Source organism: Ornithorhynchus anatinus, chromosome 8 (genome assembly GCF_004115215.2).
Source record: "Ornithorhynchus anatinus isolate Pmale09 chromosome 8, mOrnAna1.pri.v4, whole genome shotgun sequence".
Taxonomy (NCBI): domain Eukaryota; kingdom Metazoa; phylum Chordata; class Mammalia; order Monotremata; family Ornithorhynchidae; genus Ornithorhynchus; species Ornithorhynchus anatinus.
The window spans coordinates 58,299,810-58,310,423 of record NC_041735.1 but is presented as its reverse complement, the minus strand read 5'-3'; positions in this window follow the sequence as shown (position 1 = coordinate 58,310,423).

Below are 10,614 nucleotides of genomic sequence, written 5' to 3'. Positions count from 1 at the left end.
GAAAGACTGCTTCAGGTAAAAAAAAGCTTAAATAAAATGCATTCTACACCTCCATTCTATACCCAAATTTGAGAAATTCAAACATGTACTGGCAGAAGTAAACAGATAGATTTGGACATGGAGTTAAAATAATTCTAGACACAAAAGTCATAATTCCACTTAATGATTCATTAGTTTCCCACGAAGGCAAAATTGGTGACCATTCTTCTTAGAGTCACATATTGAAGCCACTGTTTTGGTTATTGGTTCCAATCTGTCAACCCCCCAAATATATCATACATTCTTTGGGTGTCAGCAGAAAAAGCAAGTTAGGGCCTTGAACTTAAGTATTGGGTAATTCTATCCCAAACATGAATCCCAGTACTTGCACATTTTTCACCAGATATTTATGATTTAATTTCAAGGGAGGTGGCTAGATTGTCTCATGAAAATGACTCACCCGGCCTTACTTATAAGACTTTGCAATGCCATAAGAATTTTAAGACAGGAAAATGTTTTGTTTTAAAACCACATACTAGAACCTGAAGCTATTGCCTTGATCCCCCGCAATCTGGTTTCCTTCTCACTAAATCCAATGACCCCTACTTCATCCTTATCCTCCTCAATCTCTCAGCTGCCTCCAATACTGTAGACCACCCCACCTCTCACAGAAACACTAACAACTATCTTCACTGACACTGTCGTCTCTTGGTTCTGCTCCTGTGTCTCTGGCTGCGCCTTCTAAGTTTCATTGGTGGGCTCCTCTTCTGCCTCTAACCCCCAGCTGTGGGAATCCTCAAGGCTCAGTTCTGGTCCCCCTTCTGTTCTTCATCTACATCCACTCTCTTGGAGAATTCATTCACTCCCATAGCTTCAACTACCGTCTCTTTAAGGATCATTCTTAAATCTATCTCTCCAGCCCTGATCTTTCTTCTTCTTTGCAGTCTCACATTTCCTCCTGCCTTAAATTGGATGTCCTGCCGACACTTCAAATTTAACATATCCAAAACAGAACGCCACATCTTCCCACCCAAATCCTGTCCTCCCCATGACTTTCCCATCACTGTGGACAACATCAGCATTCTCTCTTTCTCAAAAGCCCAGAACCTGACTCATCTCACTCATTCTACCAGCATATTCAGTCTGTCACCAAATCCTGTCATTTCTACCCTTACACCACCTCTAGAATCCATCCCTTCCCCTCCATCCAAATGGTAATCACACAAATCCAAGCACTTAACACATAGAGAAGCAGCATGGCTCAGTGGAAAGAGCACTGGCTTTGGAGTCAGAGGTCATGGGTTCAAATCCCGGCTTGGCCATTTGTCAGCTGTGTGACTTTGGGCAAGTCACTTAACTTCTCGGTGCCTCAGTTACCTCATCTGTAAAATGGGGATGAAGACTGTGAGCCCCACGTGGGACAACCTGATTCCCCTGTGTCTACCCCAGCGCTTAGAACAGTGCTCGGCACATAGTAAGCGCTTCACAAATACCAACTTTATTATTATTATTATCCTCCTAGTAGACCTCTCTGCCTCCATTCTCCCATCTCCAGTCCATAATTCACTCTACTGCACAGATCCTTTTCCTAAAAAAAAATTTCAGTCCATGTCTTCCCGTTCTTCAAAAACCTCCAGTGTTTGCCCATCCACCTCAGAGTCTTTTTTTTTATGTTATTTATTAAGCACTTACTATGTGTCAAAGCACTGTTCTAAGGGCTGGGGGAGATACAAGTTTATCAGGTTGGCCCTGGGGCTCACAGTCAAAGTAGGAGGGAGGACTTAATCCCCATTTTACGGTTGTGGAAACTGAGGTACAGAAAAGTTAAGTGACTCACCCTAGGTCACACAGCAAGCAATTGGCAGATCAGGATTAGAACCCAGGTCCTCTGACTCCCAGGCCCTTGCTCTTTCCATTAGACCACGCTGCTTCTTATAAACTATGCTGCTTCTTTTATCAAACGGAAACTCCTTACTCCTTAAAGCTTTAAGGCACTTAATCAGCTCTCACCCTTCTATCTTATCTCTTCGATCTACTAATCCACCCATTTTGCTTCTCTAACATCAACCTACTCAACAGTCCTCCAGCTCATCCATCTCACCACCCACCAACTCCTTGCCCACAACCTCCCTCTGGCCAGGAACTCCCTCCCCCTTCTGATCCTCTCTGACTCAGTCTCCTCTCTGTATAACGTTGAAAAGATAGCTGCTCTACCTACCTCTTTCTGTGCTTGCAGTATTTAACAGAGCAGTTGTGCCTCATCTGATTATCTTGTACTAGCCCCAGGACTTGACACAGAGTAACATCCCTAACTTTTCCTCTAAAATGACACTATGGACTTCTTGGCCATGAAATTAGCAAACCCCTATTAAACTTAATAGTATTTTTGATATTCTTGCTGCCACAACTTCACGTAGCTTCAAGGCTCTCCGTCACCTTGCCCCCTCCTACCTCTCCTCGCTTATCTCTTTCCACTGCCCACCCCGCACGCTCCACTCCTCTGCTGCCCACCTCCTCACCATCCCCCGTTCTCGTCTATCCCGCCGTCGACCCCTGGGCCACGTCCTCCCGCGGTCCTGGAATGCCCTCCCTCCTCACCTCCGCCAAACTAATTCTCTTCCCCTCTTCAAAACCCTACTTAAAGCTCACCTCCTCCAAGAGGCCTTCTCAGACTGAGCAGCCTTTTTCCCTCTATTCCGTCTACCCACCCCTTCACCTCTCCGCAGCTAAACCCTCTTCTCCCCCCATTTCCCTCTGCTCCTCCCCCTCTCCCTTCCCATCTCCTCAGCACTGTACTCGTCCGCTCAACTGTGTATATCTTCATTAGCTTATTTATTTTGTTAATGAAATGTACATCGCCTTGATTCCATTTATTTGCTATCGTTTTAATGAGATGTTCATCCCCTTGATTCTATTTATTGCTATTGTTCTTGTCTGTCCGTCTCCTCCGATTAGACTGTAAGCCCATCAAAGGGCAGGGACTGTCTCTATCTGTTACCGATTTGTACATTCCAAACACTTACTCTGCACATAGTAAGCGCTCAATAAATACTATTGAATGAATGAATGGTCACAAATTCCAACGTTTACCACCTCTATGTGAAAAGGTCCTTTAGGTGTATTGTCAGCCTGGCATCGTGGATTTGGTGAACAAGAATTCTGGTCTACTTCTCTGTTGAATTTGCCCAAGCACTTACTACATGTTCAGTCCTGCTTTATAGAATGATCTGGATGGTAAAGACTGATAAACAATTGTAAATCATTTTAGAATGAAATCTAGGTAGGTTTTAAAATGATGAGTACAGTTAAGAAACTTAGAAGCCAGCAATGTCACAAGTTATTTATGGAGTCCGATTTGCTTTTAACATCTGAAAAAACAAAGTGTTAGAACCACAAATCCTCTCTGGCACGGCAATAGGTTTGTATTTCTCCTTAGTCCAGAATGACACTAAGCAGATATAATGATAATCGTGGTATTTGTCGAGCACTGTGTGTCAAACACCGCACTAAACACTGGGGTAGATACAAGATAACGAGATTGGACAATCCATGCTCCACAGAGTTTGTAGTCTAAAGAGTGGGGAGAAGCCCCATTTTATAGATGAGAAAACTGAGGCACAGAGAAATTAAATGACAACTCACACAGCCTGCAAGTGATAGAGGCAGGATTATAACCTAGGTCCTCTAACTCTCAGGTTCGAGCTCTTTCCAGTAGGCCATGCTGCTTCTCTCTCCCAATTCCAGTTGTGTCTTGATATTTTTATTTGTTAATAAACAGATAAGTTCAGGGGACTAGAACTCCAGAAGGTTTGGCTTTATTTTAGGAGGTTCTTCATCAAGGCTTCCTTACTGCCATCTAATGGCAACTCTAAAACCTCAGCTTGCTATATTCAGTCGCTACTTTCCAAAACCTCCTGTCTTGTCTTGTTCCCATCAGACAAAAAAGAGTTATGGCCACAGGGTCACTTCAAATGACCAGACGAGACGATATACATTTTTCATCATCAAATGCCTCCACATAAACAAGAAGTAGTGGGCAAATTATTTCCCTCCCATTACAGGAATCTTTGGGAGTGACAAAACTTGATAAATCATGGTAGTAGTCTTTAGATTTGTTCAAAATCTCAGAGTGGAGATCTCCCAAAATTGCAGATGGGATCAGGTCCTTCAGACTCCATAGCCCACATACATTGGCTAGGCTGAGGGATCAGGAACCATTTTAATTGTGGGAACTCTAGGATAGAGGCAGCATTTGAGCCTGAAAGAGCAGGAGAAATGTCGGCCCTTGGATTCCATTCAACAAGGCTGAAACTAGGGCTTGTCCTCCCTCTGGCGGTTAATCTGTGACTGTCCAGTACTCACTTCCATTAGTGTTCTTTTTTATTATTTATTATTACCATTTATTGGTTTTGAAGGGATTTTCTCCTTCTATTAAGGACATCATCAGAGAGGGATGGCATCCTCCCTGATCCCAAAATTACCAAGTAAGATAATGTATAGCAACATTTTTCATCTTTCAGACAACGATCGATCTTGCTCTGGAAACAGCATGGCCTAGTAACCTGGGAGTCAGAAGGTCATGGGTTTTAATGCAGGCTCCACCACTTGTTGGCTGTGTGGCCTTGGGCAACTCACTTCATTTCTCTGTGCCTCAGTCACCTCATCTGTAAAATGGGAATTGAGACTGGGAGCCCCACGTGGGACAAGGACTGTGTCTAACCTGATTTGCTTGTAACCACCCCAACGTTCATTCAATTCATTCATTCTGTAGTATTTATTGAGTGCTTACTATGTGCAGAGCACTGTACTAAGCGCTTGGAATGTAGAAATCTGTAACAGATAGAGACAGTCCCTGCCCTTTGACGGGTTTACAGTCTAATCCGGGGAGGCAGACAGACAAGAACAATAGCAATGAATAGAATCAAGGGGATGAACATCTCATTAAAACAATAGCAAATAAATAGAATTAAGGTGATGTACATTTCATTAACAAAATACTTCGTATAGTGCCTGACACATAGTAAGTGCTTAACAAATAACATCATCATTATTATTATTATTAGTTACAGTAAAATATGGTTGCATCAAAGGAATAGTTAATCTTTATGCCCTTCTCCACGGAGCAGCAGATATCGTTCTCCATTAATACAGATGGGAACGCTGAGGCAGAGAGTTGCTTACTGATCTGAGGAGACTCAGAAGAAAACAGGTAACAATATCAGGAAAAGAACCTAGGCCTTCCAACCATCAGCCTTATGACCCTTAGCCTTGTTGGCCCCATATGGGACAGGAATGTATCTGGCCTGATTAACTTATATCTACTCCAGCGCTTAGACCAGTGCTTGACATATAGTAAGTGCTTAACAAATGCTATTTTTAAAAAATCATTCGATCAATTGATGGCATCCACTGAGTGGACATCCCTTTATTAAGTGTTTGAGAAACTGCAACTGAAGTTAAATACATGCTTCCTGTCCAAAGAGAGAGAACAAATCTAGTTTACCAATCTAAAGGTGGAGACACACATAATAATAATAATAATTGTGGTGTTTGTTAAATGCTTACTTAAGCACTGGGATTAGAACCCATGACCTTCTGGCTCCCCGGCCTGGGTTCTATCCACTACGCCATCTTTAAAAGTAATGAAAACAGCACGAAGTACAAGGCTTAGAGGGATGGTAAAGAGACTATGCCATGTTGAAATAGCAACATAAATCAATCAATCTATCGATGGCATTTAGTGAGTACTTTGTGCAGAGCACCGTACTACTAAGTCCTTGGGAGAGAGGATAATGTCACAGAAGCACTGGAAAAGCAGCACAGCATAGTGGATAGAGCACGGGGCGTCAGAAGGTCATGGGTTCTAATCCCAGCTCCACCCCTTGTCTTCTGTATGACCTCAGGGAAATCACTTCACTTCTCTGTGTCTCGGTTACCTCGTCTGTAAAATGGGGATTGAAATTATGAGCCCCAAATGGGACAGGGACTATTTCCAACCTGCTTAGCTTGTATCCACCCCAGCATTTAGTATAGTGCCTGGCACATAGTAAGCACTTAACAAATACCACATTATTATATTGTTATTAACATAATTAGCAGATATGTTCGCTGCCCATCATGAGTTTAATCAGAAGAAATAATTGAATGTACAACTAAACATGCAAATATACATAAACTGCTTTATTGTAGTACATAATGTTGTATTGTTCTCCCAGAACATAGTATAATGCTCTGCACACAGTAAGTGCTCAATAAATACTATTGGTTCATTAATCCATTCATTTAATCATATTTACTGAGTGCTTAGTGAGTGCAGAGCACTGTACTAAGTGCTTGGAAAGTACAATTTGGCAACAGAGACAATCCCTACCCAACAACAGGTTCACAGTCTAGAAGGGGGGAGATGGACAGGCATCAGTAGCATCAATATAAATATATAGAATTATAGGATATATACACATCATTAATAAACTAAATAATAAATCTGTACATATGTACGCAAGTGCTGTGGGGCGGCAAGGGCGGGGGTAGAGCAGAGGGAGAGAGTGAGGGCAATGGGAAGGGGAGGAGTAGCAGAGGAAAAGGGCCCAATCTGGGAGGGTCTCCTGGAGGAGATGAGCTTTCAGTAGGGATGATTAGTAAGTACCAAGGATAGTTTGGGGGCTGGTAAGATGAGGGGTACTGGGAGACTGTGAGCCCGTCAATGGGATTGTCTCTATTTGTTGCCAAATTGTACATTCCAAGCGCTTAGTACAGTGCTCTGCACATAGTAAGCGCTCGATAAATACTATTGAATGAATGAATGAATGAATTCACTGGGGAAGGCTGGAAAAAGTGAGTATTTATTTGAGGGAGCCTTCCATCAAGAACAACAAACAGATTAACTTTGGTTCTGAGACTTTAGGGCCAAGAATCTGCTTGAAGGAAGTGATTATAGTGCTGGTGACTTGCACAGTGCCTCTTGGCACTTTCTAGTCCTTTTTAGTTGTATTCCTGTTGGGGGACAAAGTGTAATGTGTGAGTAGGCAGGCAGATGGGCCGCACATCGTGAAGGACCCATGAGGGGTTTTTTTTACACATAGGTCGCATTTATGACTGACAAGACTGAAGCCTAAGCTAGGCCATAGCCGGCCATGGTGCATTAATAGCTACCACTGTCTTTGGTGCCCACATTCGTCTTCTTCCAACACTGTGGAGTCGTTTCCAACCCATAGCGACTCCAAGGACACACGCTCTTCAAAACGTCCCATCTTCTGTCATAAGGTCGTTCTGGTATGTGTTTGCTTGGTGAAGAGTTTGCTTGGTGAAGATACTGAAGTGGTTTACCATCGCCTTCTTCCGCACGGTAAAAACTTCAGTCTCTGCCGTTGTCTTTGATCATCGTTTTGATCACTTAATCGTTTGCCTTTGATTCTTTCCCAAGCTGCTGCTGCCACCCAGCACAGGTGAATTGACTTTGTCTGACGCTTCGGCTTAGATTTTTCCTAATGGGTAGCCCTATACGGCTAAATTTCATCAGAGAAGTAAAGTGATTTGCCTAAGGTCACACGGCAGACAAGTGGCAGACAGGATTAGAACCCAGGTCCGTCCAACTCCAACACCCATGCTCCATCCATTAGGCCACACTGCTCCTCTAGTTAGACTCTGTTGCCGAATTGTACTTTCCATGATGAACAAGGACTTTGTCACACCTGATTATCTTGTATCTACCCCGGCACTTAGAACAATGCATCTAAGATTGTAAGCTCATTATCGGCAGGATATGGGTCTGTTGCATCGCTATAATGTACTCTCCCAAGTGCTTAGTACAGTGCTCTGCACACAGTAAGCACTCAACAAATGCTTGTTGAAGCATTGAAGAGAAGCAGCGTGGCTCAGTGGAAAGAGCAGGGGCTGGGGAGTCAGAGATCAAGGGTTCAAATGCCGGCTCCGCCACTTGTCAGCTGTGTGACTTTAGGCAAGTCACTTAACTTCTCTGGGTCTCAGTTACCTCATCCGTAAAATGGGGATTAAGACTGTGAGCCCCACGTGGGACAACTTGATCACCTTGTTTCCTCCCCAGCGCTTAGAACAGTGCTTTGCACGTAGTAAGCACTTAACAAATGCCAACTTTATTATTATTATTATTATTACTATTATTAACAAATATGATTACTGAATGCCTGAGTGCCTGACACACTTTCCTGCCACAATGATTTATAGGTGAATCATTAGCCAACTATTTTTCAGGATTCCTACTGTGCTCGTTCATGTCGTGGAATGCTCTAGGTGGTTCTTTGGTTATAAACCTTCACTACCAGTGGCAAATCGCAGCATTCTTTCTGTCTGCACAACTTCCTGTGCTAATAAATTCCATATGTCTACAGCCTGCTATGTGAAGAAACATTTTGTTTGTTTCAAGTCTGCCACCTTGAAGCTTCCAAGAGGGTTGTGGGATTTTGTGAGCAATGAATCCTGTGCAAACCTTTCATAATTTTAGAGACTTCAGTCAAGTTCCCTGTTTGCTTAGCTTTTTCCAGGTTTCAGGAAGATTGTGACCCTAAAAGGAGAAAGGGCGACCTTTTAGAATTGAGAAGTAATGTAACCTCGTGGAAAAAGCAGGGGCCCGGAAATCAGAAGACCCGCTCTTCCATTTACCTGCTGTGTCACCTTAGGTAAATCACTTAACTTCTCTGTGCCTCAGCTTCCACATCTGTAAGATGGGAATGAAAAACCTGTTCTCCCTCTTACTTTTGTTTATGGTATTTTTTAAGCACTTACTATGTGCCAGAACTGTACTATGGGCTGGGGTAAAAACCAACTAATCAGGTTGGACACAGTCCCTGTCCCATGTGGGGCTCACAGTCTCAATCCCTATTTTACAGATGAGGGAACTGAGACACGGAGAAGTAAAGTGATATGCCCAAGCTCACATGGCAGACAAGTGGCAGAACCAGGATTAGAACCCAGGTCCTTCTGACTCCAAGGACCATGCTCTATCCACTAGGCCGTGCTGCTTCTCTAGTTAGACTCTAAGGCCACAATGGACAAGGACCTTGTCACATCTGATTATTTTGTATCTACCCCAGCACTTAGAACAATGCCTCTAGGCTGTGGGCTGGGAATGTATCTGTTATATGCCTATATTGTACTTTCCCAAGTGCTTAGTAGAGTGCTCTGCACAAAGTAGTGCTCAATAAATGAGATCGACTGCCTGAGACATAGAAAGCACTTAAATACCACTCATTATTACTATTATTAGACATTCAACATGAAAGGGATTGTCAGGCTTATATTAGTTGTTTCTGCAACACTCATGCACGCTGATCAAAATATCCCTGTCATGTTATTTTCAAACCCTAAGGACAATTATCTACATATATGTATAGCATATATTTATGGTTGGATCTATAGAGGCTCAGTATCCATGCATGGAAGAGTTTAGGTGGTAGTGGTCAGCAGAATCCTGGCTCTCTCTAAGTTTGTCATTCCACCATTGGATGAGTTTAATTCCTTGTCTACCTCATATGTGACGAGAGTTGTTCCTTCTGGACAATCACCGTTATTGTCTTTGCCTAGCCTCCTGATGTCCCATGAAGAGTTGGCTATTTTCATTTAACCTGATTATTTTCTGTGAATTTTTCTAACCAAGGGAGAAGAGCATGGCCTAGAGGATAGAACCCGGGCTTGGGAGTCAGAAGGACTTGGGTTCTAATTCCTGCTCTGCCATTTCTCTGCTGTGACCTCAGGCCAATCACTTCAATTCTCGGTGTCTTAGTTACCCCATCTGTAAAATGGGGATTCAGACTGCGAACCCCATGTGGGACAGGCGACTGTGTCCAATCTGACCACCATTATTTAAAAAAGAAAAAAATCAGTGAACACGCTTTGAATGTGTTAGGCAGGAAGTTTTTAAGGTACATTTTGCAGCTTTTTCACTCTACATATTCCTAAATAGGGCTGCTAAGCATCACGTTGCCTCCGCAGTGATCAATATCCTCAGCTCCTTTCTTGTCTGAGACTTTCAATTTGGGGAATTTGCAGTTGGGTCATTTTCCTGTCATCTATACTCCCCTTGTCCTCATTTGAGGATGGTTGACCGGACCAGAGATGCTGCCAGTGGCCACAGACATCTATCTCCCCACCGTTATAACAGCAGATGGCCACAAAGCCCTCATCCTCTTGATTCACCCCATCGGTTAATGAGGTGCTCACATCCACTTTTCAAATGGTTTGAATCCTCTCTCAACCCCAAAATGGGGGAACTGAACAAATTCCAAGATGGATTTCCAAGTTTGCACTCAGTCAGTCATATTTATTGAGCATTTACCGTGTGCAGAGGACTGTAGTAAGTGCTTGGGAGAGTACAATACCACAAGAAACAGGCACATTGTGAACGAGGCATCGATCATTCAATGGTATTTCTTGATCACTCACTATGTGCAGAGCACTGTACATAGCACTTGAGAGGATTGGTAGACACATCCCCTGCCCACAAGGAGCTTCGCACTTTCCAAGTGCTTAAGTAGTAGCTCAATAAATTCTCCTCCTCCTCCTCCTCCTTCTCATACATTTAGTTTATCAGGAAATGAACTATTCCTTTTTCATTGTGACTTGAAGAAACATTTGTCATTCCCTGACGTATTGGAATCACTG